The sequence below is a fragment of the Astatotilapia calliptera genome, chromosome 14 (assembly GCF_900246225.1).
Source record: "Astatotilapia calliptera chromosome 14, fAstCal1.2, whole genome shotgun sequence".
In the NCBI taxonomy this organism is placed as follows: domain Eukaryota; kingdom Metazoa; phylum Chordata; class Actinopteri; order Cichliformes; family Cichlidae; genus Astatotilapia; species Astatotilapia calliptera.
Window position 1 is genome coordinate 2,145,662 of NC_039315.1, and position 12,635 is coordinate 2,158,296.

The 12,635-nt window shown below is 40.1% G+C and overlaps 1 long non-coding RNA gene across 2 annotated transcripts; it reads right to left on the minus strand.

Moving 5' to 3' along the window:
- Nucleotides 1-3,106: 3,106 nt before the first annotated feature.
- On the minus strand, nucleotides 3,107-5,177 carry LOC113036981 (uncharacterized). Of its 2 annotated transcripts, none has more exons than XR_003274534.1 (7): nucleotides 4,966-5,177; nucleotides 4,788-4,856; nucleotides 4,600-4,694; nucleotides 4,058-4,184; nucleotides 3,785-3,902; nucleotides 3,610-3,676; nucleotides 3,107-3,474 (listed from the first exon to the last, which is right to left on the minus strand). It is a non-coding gene; the product is annotated as an uncharacterized LOC113036981 (long non-coding RNA). The 2 variants fall into 2 exon arrangements; XR_003274533.1 differs by having other exon boundaries at nucleotides 3,610-3,686.
- Between the last annotated feature and the right edge of the window lie 7,458 nt (nucleotides 5,178-12,635).

Genomic DNA, 12,635 nt, shown 5'->3' on the forward strand with positions numbered 1-12,635 from the left:
GTGTGATGATGATAATTCCCCGCTGTCAGTTAAAATCGGCAGCATACTGTCTCGCTGTCAGGCCAAATCTCTGGGATTATGTTATTATAATGTGGGAGTACAGTAGCCGAGCGTGCGCACACACACACGGAAACACCCTGAGGAAAACTGCTGCTTTGTCATTTAAAGACATCTTAATGGACGGCGTGTGATAATACCGCTCATGTTGGGAACAGCTCTGAATAGCAGATGGAGACGATGTCGGAATAACAGCTCGGTGGTTAAAGTCGTCTTTTTCTGAGTTCAGGTCAAAGACGGAAAAAAACAGGCCGAACAGACGGATTACAAATCGGGATTATAACGCAGAGACACCAGCTGCTAATTACAGAGCAACACCTACATGAACGGGGCCCACAGGCCTCTGCTTTTAGGATTAAAGTAACACCAGCGCACAGACTAACATCCAGGCTCCAGCAGCCGTCCTCAAGTTTGGATGAATTCTATTCTTCATTTCATTAAAGACAGATAACGTAACCCAAATTTGAATGTTTTATTTAAAGAAACCCTTTCTGCTCATGCTCAGTGCCAGTTTTTCATGCTTGGAGTCTGGAGCAGCTTTGCATGATTCACAGTTTGAAACTAATTGAGGCTTTACTGGCTTTTTAAAAGTGTACTTGGACACAAATTCTTTAGCTTTCTTAGTTCAGACTCTGCTAGAGCAGCTTTGCATAAGTCCTTGTTCAAAATAAACCATCTTATTCTGAGGCTCGGTGTAACTTTTTAGTTCATCGTCCAGGTTCTCTGCGCCAACTGTGCCAGAATAAAACAGAAATAGCAGACAGCAGGAATAAATGACATACAGTGTAAATATATACAATCAAGGAGGAAACAAAATAGTTGTACTTGGAGGCGAATAGAGTCTGAGTGGCCTGAGTGATGATTCGTGGGTGGGTGGAGAGGGGTGGGGTTTGTTAGCAGTCTGATGGCCCAGGGGAGGAAGCTGTTAGTGAGTCTGGAGGTGTGGACCTGACTGACCTCAGGTGCATCGGGTCAAACAGGCGGTGGGCGGGGATGCCAGGGCTCTGTGATGGGCTTGCTTTACCTGAAACAGGAAGATGGCAATGGTCCTGGTTAGAGCAGGGGGACATGGCCAAAAATATTTATCACGATATACATTTGAAAATTTGCGATAACGATATAACTGACACGAGACAAAATACTTTACAACGCCACAACTTTATTAGTGCAAAAAAAACATCAGTGTATTTTCACTTAAACAAGCAGCTGTTTTTTATCTGCATTAAAGTTATATAAAAACATAACAGTGCAAATGCAAACTCCTCGCTGACAGTTTAACCAAAAGGCATTTCCAGTGGAAACTGGCCGACATGTCCTCAGCATAACCATGTATCATATCCACAAAACTTAAAAAGAGGTTATACACACACAATATGGTAATATCAGGGGTCGGCAACCCCGGGCACGCTGCAGCTGGCACACAAAGGGTTAACTGATGGCACGACCATAGCTGGACTGTGATTTTTCGTTTTTATGGGTCAATGATTTTTTTATTTTATTTTATTTTTGTAACGGTATAAACAGTGAGAGGTGGTGGATTGGCCAGATGCTGGTCGATGTGTAACAATAACTCTGTTGTTTGGTGGTGGCTGTGGCGGAGCTTCCACTGAGGCAACAGGTGGATGAGGGAAGGGGAGGCAGGAGGAGGAGGAGAGACCCGAGGCGGCCGCCAGTCCGAGTGTCAGGTGAACTGAACTTCGGGTAAGAAGTTATGACCTGCAGTCTGTCTGGGTCAGATATAAACCAAGTTTAGGTGGAGTTTATTTTGTTGTGCTGACTTTTTACCGTCAGTTACAATAACTCGTACTGCGTGAGCTAGCATGACGGAGTTTCTATACAGCTGGGTGGGTGCTATGATGTCACTGATAGTGAACTTTATTTTATTCATAAGGTCAGTTAGTAGAGTTGCCAACCGTCCTGTACAAAACGGAATCGTCCCACATTCAGAGAAAATATTACTCGTTTTGTGTTGAGCTGAGAAGGAACGCAGTTTGTCCCAGGCCAGGTAGGATGGATTCCCAGAACACCGGACTTCAGCTACAATGAAAAAGACACAAAGCTGGATTTATTCTGTGTTTACGCTGCACAGATGCCTCTTCTCCTCTCTCTCCTGTTACTGCGGTCAAGTGAGCCCTCACTTACGAAGTCACAGTCAAGCTAGCCGCTCCGCCAGCCGCACCGAGAATGTGGTTGCACTACTCTTACGTATATTACGGTATGGGTGAAGACTGGCTTAGAAACGCAGTGTTTTCTGTCCTGACACTATTTTACTTCACAATCCACTCCCAGTTTTAGTGTATCTCCACTTTCCCCCCTGTGATCCACAGCCCAAATTACTGTATGATTCAGAGAAAATTAACAATAAAATTTACCCAATTTACTCAACTGTACTCTTAATGTCCTCATCTTTGAGCTCAGATTACAGGAAAACTGTAAGAGGTGACACAGATATTTCACTGGATTCTAAATCTAGGCCATCTCCACTCTTCACCCTGTGATCCACAGCCAAAATTACTGTACAGTTTTTGAGAAAATTGATAGCAGAATTTACCCAATTTACTCTACTGTACTCTATATATTCTAATCTTTGAGCTCAGATTGCAGGAAAACTATAAGAGGTGACACAGATATCTCACTGGATTATGACTCTGGGTGACCCCCACTCTGCACCCTGTCATCCACAGCAACAATTACTGTATGGATTTCTGATAAAATTAAATCCTATTCCATTACCAAACAAAATGAGTTCATTGAAGTATTTGCTTAACTACAAGAAATTTCTTTCCACACACAATTTAAATTTTTCAAAATGTCATTCACACACCACCTCAAGTAGCAACTTTAGTTTTAGACATTATTTATTCAGTGCTTAATCACAACAATAGCCACCTTAAGGCACTTACATAATAAGTTAAACCTTACAATAATACATACAGAGAAAAACCCAACAATCATATGAGCCCCTATGAGCAACAGTGGGAAGGAAAAACTCCCTTTTAACAGGAAGAAACCACCGGCAGAACCAGGCTCAGGGAGGGGCGGGGCCATCTGCCTCAACCGGTCAGGGTGAGAAATTACATTTCTCAGATTACTGATTTCTCATATTACTACTACACAGTTTAGATATATTGTTATTCATTATCTGTCATCACACAAATCAACCCAAAAAAATCAAAAAGGAAATACTTGAAGTACGAGCACAAAGCAAGAATGTTATACACATTGTGTTTTACACATGTGTTCCTCAAAACACCAATAACAACTATAAGCAGATTATTCAAGTAGCTTTCACTGCATGTGGAATTAGGTTACACAAAGCACACACTTCCACTCTGTCTTCTGAGCACTGCTCAGCTGTTCATTTGTCATGTCCAGGCCTTCAGAATGGAACCAGTGGTTGCAGTTATCACACTGGATCTGTAAACAAAAACATGAACTTTCATAAACACATTACGTAAATAATTCTATGTTTTAATCAATTACAATCATTAAAGACACAGAGTCAAATACTTTGTTGTAGATAACATAAAACTATTTAAAAAAATACTATACCCAGTCAGTGATGGAGGGTCCTGGATTAGGTGGTTTCACCGTTGCACACATGGCACAGTTGTTGTCACTGTCAAATACTAAAATAAGTAAATAAATATATATATATATATATATATGTTAGTGTTCATCAGTTTGACACAAATAAATATGTCCATTTGAAGAAGATATTACACACCAGAGGCCTCAAGTATTGTCTGTGCAAATGTCCTTCGTGCCTGGGCCATCTCGTTTTTTGTCGTCAAAAATGTCATTTCTGGTTTATTTGGGAATGCTTCCATTACTTCTTTGACCATCTGAAATAAAAAAACCCAAAAACAATTAATTGAAAACATCTGCAAACACTTCCTGTTTACACAATTTAACCTTTTAAGATTATTTTAACTTCCCCCACCCCATCTTCTTATCTAATTTCACAGAAAAATATTATTGCATCAATGTGGTGCCATACCATGATGACCATTACTCCTCAGCTAGAACCATCCCGTTGAAATGGATGTGTCAGTACTCCTCCTCGAAGTCTCACATTCACCCAGTCTGTTTTGTTGTAGCATGTCCTCCTCATTTTGAAGTATTCACTTTGTGAACATAACATATATCACATTTATATAATAATGAAAGATAAAAGTCACACAGAAAAAGACACATATAGTACATATCACTGTTTTTAATGGTGTGTCAGAAAGCCCTGTGCTCTACATTATGTTAGATGAAGTATCAAACTTATTAACATGTTCTTTTAAATCTACAAATGTTAACTGTCTCAAATGTATCACTGCTTAAACACTGTCAGTGGTTTTTTTATTATTTAAAATTACATATGTGAGTAATTTTGAATTATTTTTTTAAATTCTTTAAAGAACTGATAACCACAGATTTTATTAAACTTTCATCTACAACCATGCGTTCACCTTTAGAAAAAGACCTCCTAAGTCCTCCTGTCACTTCTCTAATACTTCATGTTATTATATACATGTAATAACGCATAATTACCGGACTCTTTTGGCTGCACGGTCAGACTCTTCCTGCTCCAAAGAGTTTCTTGAAGGATCGACCAAATACAGACAGCTGTCATCTGCATTTATGTACTGCGATAGATATATAAATTTAAAAAGTACATAAATTATGAATAATGTGTTATTGAAACAAACTGTTTTCACAGAAATGCTGCTCATACTAACCAGAAACTTCCAGTGTATATTTCCAATGTTCACAAAGGATAAAACGGCTCCGTAGTTGTCAAAGTTCACCTGTGACATATTAGGAATTAATTACAAATTTGCAACAATACCGTTTCCATTTTGAGACATTAATTAACTTTTAAAAAATTAATTCTAGAATATATAAAAAATTTTTTACCTTGGACAAGCTTTGTCTCCTGATTAGTTCTCTCTCTCCATAGAGGATCACACCGCTCGTGTAGTGGTTCATAATGTAGATATTATTCCCCTGATTTAGCCGAATGGCCCAGTGGTGCAGGAGACTTTCAATGACCTGAGGAGTTTAATAAATAACCTTTTATTACTTTGTAAACATGATAAAGTTTTGGAATACAAAGGTTAATAAAGATTTTTTTTACTTACGTATACTCAGTATTCAGTCATGAGGATATGCCTGGAATGTCGATCTAAAGTAGTACTTACTGAATGTGTAGGGAAAAACTAATGTCCTGCCCCAGCTTTAACGTTAACCTTATGCAATACTTTTTTTTTTTAAATAACTAGTTTACATACCTCTCCAACAAGCCAGCTGTGTGGTCTAAGGGTCAGGAACTCACTGTGACGTATGACAAAGTTGTTACCTCTAATCTGAGATGGGACCACAGAAACAACAACTTCCGTTTCCTGTTGTTTCCACAAATATGCGACCTGTGTTTCAACAAGACAATAGTAACTAAATTCAAATAATTCTTCTTATGAGAACATTCATTGTAATCAATTACAACGGTTTTAAATCTAACTCAAAAAAGTATTTAGTCAGCCACCGATTGTGCAAGTTCCCCCACCTAAAATGATGACAGAGGTCAGTAATTTGCACCAGAGGTACACTTCAACTGTGAGAGACAGAATGTGAAAAAACAATCCATGAATCCACATGGTAGGATTTGTAAAGAATTTATTGGTAAATCAGGGTGGAAAATAAGTATTTGGTCACCTCAAACAAGGAAAATCTCTGGCTCTCACAGACCTGTAACGTCTTCTGTAAGAAGCTTTTCTGTCCCCCACTCGTTACCTGTATGAATGGCACCTGTTTGAACTCATCATCTGTATAAAAGACACCTGTCCACAGCCTCAAACAGTCAGACTCCAAACTCCGCCATGGCCAAGACCAAAGAGCTTTCGAAGGACACCAGGAAAAGTATTGTAGACCTGCACCAGACTGGGAAGAGTGAATCTACAATAGGCAAGCAGCTTGGTGTGAAAAAATCAACTGTGGGAGCAATCATCAGAAAATGGAAGACATACAAGACCACTGATAATCTCCCTCGGTCTGGGGCTCCACGCAAGATCTCATCCCGTGGGGTCAAAATGATCATGAGAACGGTGAGCAAAGATCCCAGAACCACACGGGGGGACCTGGTGAATGACCTGCAGAGAGCTGGGACCAAAGTAACAAAGGTCACCATCAGTAACACACTACAACGGCAGGGAATCAAATCCCGCAGTGCCAGACGTGTTCCGCTGCTGAAGCCAGTGCATGTCCAGGCCCGTCTGAAGTTTGCCAGAGAGCACATGGATGATACAGCAGAGGATTGGGAGAATGTCATGTGGTCAGATGAAACCAAAGTAGAACTTTTTGGTATAAACTCAACTCGTCGTGTTTGGAGGAAGAAGAATACTGAGTTGCATCCCAAGAACACCATACCTACTGTGAAGCATGGGGGTGGAAACATCATGCTATGGGGCTGTTTTTCTGCCAAGGGGACAGGACGACTGATCCGTGTTAAGGACAGAATGAATGGGGCCATGTATCGTGAGATTTTGAGCCAAAACCTCCTTCCATCAGTGAGAACTTTGAAGATGAAACGAGGCTGGGTCTTCCAACATGACAATGATCCAAAACACACCGCCCGGGCAACAAAGGAGTGTCTCCGTAAGAAGCATTTGAAAGTCCTGGAGTGGCCTAGCCAGTCTCCAGACCTCAACCCCATAGAAAATCTGTGGCGGGAGTTGAAAGTCCGTGTTGCTCGGCGACAGCCCCAAAACATCACTGCTCTCGAGAAGATCTGCATGGAGGAATGGGCCAAAATACCAGCTACTGTGTGTGCAAACCTGGTAAAGACCTATAGTAAACGTTTGACCTCTGTTATTGCCAACAAAGGTTATGTTACAAAGTATTGAGCTGTATTTCTGTTATTGACCAAATACTTATTTTCCACCCTGATTTACCAATAAATTCTTTACAAATCCTACCATGTGGATTCATGGATTTTTTTTCCACATTCTGTCTCTCACAGTTGAAGTGTACCTCTGGTGCAAATTACTGACCTCTGTCATCATTTTAGGTGGGGGAACTTGCACAATCGGTGGCTGACTAAATACTTTTTTGCCCCACTGTATGTGTCAAGCAGGTACACAGGCCTTTTGTTTTGCATATTATTTTATTTCCACTTTAGGGAAGCTGTTGGCGTCTTTTTGTTTTAGTAATGTCTTTGATCTGGCTCAGCCGCCCGGTTCTCGTCCCCAACATTTTTCTTTTGTTAAGCTTACTGTTATCAGGGCATGGTAAATGAACAGTAAACCTTGCCTGATTACTAATCTTCCCGTTTCCCTCTCATTGATTTATTTGGGTTGTCATGGAAGAAGTATTAAACAATGCCTTTTATTAGAACATAAGCATTGATATGCAGTAATTGTATTTGAATTAGTTAAATATGAGTGGGCAACTCTGACCATGACAAGACTGCATTTACTTTAAGGAATTAATAAAAAAAATGTAGACATATTGTTGTCATTATTTTTACTCTTCAATTTGATGTGTTTTTTCTTTAAGATAGTATCAGAAGTTGCTCCTCCACCATGAAAAAAACAACAACTGCATGTATTCTTTTACTACATCCATGATTCTCCTCTGTGGTCTTCCTCACTCATCCTGTTTGGAGCTTAATGTTCAAGATCTTTTATCTATTAAAATTACAGAAGTAGAAGAAAGTAATCATCAGAGCAGGAATCATGATAAATGATAAATAGATTACCAGTACATGAAAACATAACATTTGCATAATTTCTCTGATAACCCTGCATTGGATGGGTTTATTAACGGTGGGCTGAAATTGTACTACAGTCTGCTGATGAGGAACTTTTTTGAATGTTGAATTAAATGTCCTCCACAATCTGTATATGAATTGTCATTAAAACCATAGAGATTCTTACTTATAACGGAAAGAAAAGTGTGACAATGCCCATCAACATATAGTGTATATTTTTTGAAACATTACAAAGATACATGTAATTCTGAGTTCACCTGAATTACAGATTAGACTGGTGGACAAACAGAGATGCTGTGTACAACTGGTGACAGCATCAGTGACAGGGATGCCAAAAGGAAGAACAAATTAATCAACAAGGCTGGAAGCAGAATTAGGAGGCGTCATAGTCAGCGAGGGTCAGAGATCAATGAACAAATTTCCCACTTTCTTGGATAATGCATCACCCTCAAAAGGATTCAAAATTTGGGCCATCAAGAACAGTTCAGGAAACCTCTTTTATTGTTTCGTCTGTGAAAATGTATAAATGAAATGTAAATTATGTTAAAGGCAAACACATTTGTAAGCAATAAGAAACAAACATGCTTTGCATTATGTCTTTAACCCCTGGAGGGTCCTACATTTATTACAATATTTATATTTATAACAATTTACATTTATAACAATATTTATTAACTGAATTTAAAAACATGTCTTACATAGTGGGAGTATTTCTTTTACTGATGATATTACAATGATATGTATTTTCTATGACTAACACATGGCAATAACAGCAGATGTGGCAATTTTGTAATTTGTTGTATAACTTTGATATTATTTTAGGCAGTATATTTTCTTAGCCTTTATCATACTCTGTCAACACAGCAATCTCAGAAACCGTACAGTATATTTGGCTGTGGATCACAGGGTGAAGAGTGGAGATGGCCCAGAGTCATAATCCAGTAAAATATCTGCGTCACCTCTTACAGTTTTCCTGTAATCTGAGCTCAAAGATGAGAATATTAAGAGTACAGTTGAGTAAATTGGGTAAATTTTATTGTTAATTTTCTCTGAATCATACAGTAATTTGGGCTGTGGATCACAGGGGGGAAAGTGGAGATAAACCAAAACTGGGAGTGGATTGTGAAGTAAAATAGTGTCAGGACACAAAACACTGCGTTTCTAAACCAGTCGGCACCTATACCGTAATATGCGTAAGAGTAGTGCAACCACATTTTCGGTGCGGCTGGCGGGGCGGCTAGCTTGACTGTGACTTCGTAAGTGAGGGCTCACTTGACCGCAGTTCTCCTGTTGCTACTTCAATCATGAAACTGATCAATGATCAGCTGATCGGCTTTTCTCTCTTGTTTGTTTATCGCCCACTTTGCGCCAGAAAGAGGAAACCAGCGGATATCGCGCTAAACAACAGCAGCACGTTTTAGCTTGATCAGCTGTTGTTAGAATTTATTTAATATTAATTTCTAGTATCAGCTGATGTTTGCTGGAGCCACAGCTGTAAAAACTGCGGGCAATAGCGCACTGCTGGCACGTCTCTGCGCACAGAGAATCTGCGTTGCGCACAAACAAAAGCTGACCTGAATTGAAATTAACATTAAAACTTTAACAATCGTGTTTTGCAGTGTTAGTCAGTGAGTGACTGGCTGCTCCTGTATGGGATTAGAAAGATGCCATCTTATCCCACAGACGCAGCTGATCAACGTCGTTGACAGGCTGTGACAGCGTCCTTATGTGCCGGTGTTTTAGCAAAGCGGCTGATGTGGAGTGAAGCCACGTTAATGACAACGTGTACAACCATTGGAGATGTGAGCAGGACAGACGGAACAACTGACGGACAAAGTGTGGACTTTATACCAGTTTTTAAATTGTGTTGATCGGCCACGTAAAACCAGAGTTATGATAAAAATATCTGCAATGTTTGTTTTTCTTCCTGAATACTGTCGTTGTTTATATTTGGAAACCAAACCCCCGCCCAGCCTTTCCTATTGGTGGAAAAATGTACCACGTGGACCAATCAAAAAATGATAAGGCAACATGGTATTTAGGTGTTTAGGGAGGGGGAAGTTTTAGGAGTGACGGCGTGTTTTGAGATGTGAGAGATTTGAGACGTTTAGCACAAATCTTGTGTAGTTAGTGTGTAGTTAGTGTGTAGTCAGTGTGTAGTTAGTGTGTAGTCAGTGTGTAGTGTAGTCAGTAGTGTTGTTGTGTGTGTCAGAACAATGAGGCGCCTGCTGAGTGTTACAGGTGTTACAGCAGTGACACATCTCCTGTTGTCAGGCCTGCAGGTATCAGGCTGTTGTTCTCCTTCATCTCATAGTGGACACAAATTATTTTTTGGAGCGGCACAAATAATTTGTGTGGCATCAAATTTGATGCAGAACAGCTGATTGTTCTGTAAATAGTTTGAAATGTTTGTTTAAAAACACCTTGGCTGCATTTTTAGGTAAACAGCTGCAAAACACTTTGTTGTTTGCATAACTCAGTAACTTTTTTGAAGAAGTAACTATATAATTAATTGCCCAACATTGCTCATTATTTACTGTATTTTGCAGACAGAGTTACAGACTCTCTCCCAGACCACAGACTCATACAAGTCAGAGCTTTATTTAAAAAAAAAGAAAGAAAGAAAGTTGTGTTTTCAAAATTGGAGTTCAAGTTATTTTTCCTTCCAGTAGTGTTAACATGCTACAGGTCAGGAACTAGATTTGTTTAAATTGTCATTGTAAAGCAGTTAATTAAAAGTCGTCTAACATAAATGTAAATGCTGTAATTTGATTATTTTAATAAACATGTAACTTGGATGCTGGCGTGACCACAGTGCACACGTCTGCTGTTGCTCACAGTGGTCCAGGGGACGCTCAGGGAGTTTGTGTGTTTGCTCAGACACATGAAACATTAGAGGCAACATTGGTCATGATATGGTTTGGATATGTGGTGAGAGGGAAACATGAAGATGAAACCAGGAGATGTCCTTACTGAACCATCAGAGCTGTGATGGAGAAACAGGTTTACCTTTTAGGTGACATGGATGAGTTGAAGTTATGAACTGTTTCTGAGAGACAAATAACACCAGGATCCTTTTTTAGGTAGCTGACAGCTGGTAACTGTGCAGGGGCGGGTCTAGCAAAGTGTTGCCAGGGGGGCAGGTAGGGCATTAACAGGGAGAGGGGGGCACAAAGAAATACTTTTCTTTCTTATTCTCATTTAAAATGTCTCACTTTTATTAAATAATTATCTGAATCTTACAACCAAAGTTTTTATCTGATGTAAAATGTATAGAAATCATACATATACCAACAAGACTGTACATCACTGTCACAACAGCGTCTGCTTTCATTCAAAGGCTTTATGGCTTTAATGCCTGGTGGGCCGGTCTCTAGTCAAAATGCCCATTTTTTTGTCCCAGTCCAGCCCTGGGCACGACACGCAGTGAATCAATCTGAGAGGTGCATTAAAAAATAAATGGCCGGGCCAGCGATGCACATCGCAAATCAGCTCGCATAGACACATTAGTTGTGCCGCTTCTTAATGACGATATCTTAGCTAACAACCCCAACTACCAGATTCAACTTGTAATTGGCTAAAAATAACTTTGAGCGATGAAATTTCCACATTCCAACACTTCAAATGCTTCAGCATCTGTCCGCTCAGCGCAGCATCAGCACCACGGAAACACACGGATACATCCGTAGACTGAGACAGAATTCACAATGTGTTTTCAGGTGTTTGGACCAATGTTTTCTTTTCTGATCAAACCAGAAAGCTTCAATGAGCAGCTGGTTTGTCTCACATTAACTGGCTGAGTTAATGCCAGTTAATGTGACATCGAAATGCAGCTGATGAACTGAAAAGCTCGACTCTGTGGGGGTCAAAGTTTGCAGAACTACAGACGCAGCTGGAATCCACAGCTGTGTGTGTTCATGGAGCTGCATGCTCACCTGCTGGACATCACTACCTGACAAGTTTAACTGTCTTCAGAACATTGCAGAGGCCTTATTGACAGTATTTGGCTCTACATGTCTGTGTGAGCAGATTTTCTCTCACATGTGTCCTCAGGCAGCCTCTGAATGCTGGACACTCTGAGACCTGTGTCTCTGAGTGGGAGACCAGAGATCACAGTAACATGTGTGTCTCTGTATTAACAAACATGCCATATTGGCTCATTTTATTTTTCTTATCATTGTTGTGAGGAGGCCATAAATAGCATTTGCATTTTCTGTTGTACAGTTCATTTGCTGTTATGGATAAAGTCTTTTTTGTTGTTTCAAAATAGCTGATAACTATTCGCTGACAGCTGCCAACATCTGCGAACAAATATAATTCTATAAAGTTGTTCTATATAATGTGTAACTGTTAATATAGAGCATTATTAAATTTATTGCTAAAGCAATCATATGGCACACTGACTGCTGAGCAAATTTTAGATGCACTCGTCATCAGAAAGGTTGCCGACCCCTGCGGTAACATTATGTTGAAGCACAGCACGTATCACTCCGCGAGGCTCCTGCCTACGATGCCGTAACGCTCCGACAATCCATCAAGCGGTGCGGCTTCGTAGCTCAGCAAAGTCGTACTGAAACATCTGACAGATTTTTGAGCGCCGTGCACATAAAATCGTTTCGAGGTCAGTAAACACAACCAGAGTTCATACATAAGGCACACGGGATTATAAGGGGCTCTGCCGACTTTCAGAAAAATCAAAGGATTGATTTTAAGTGCGCCGTATTTTCCAAACAACACGGTAATAACGACGGCCCGCTAGCATGCTCTACCAAAAATAGTGCTTTGTTGTGTATCTGACGGACGAAAGCTAAACCAGTTCCAC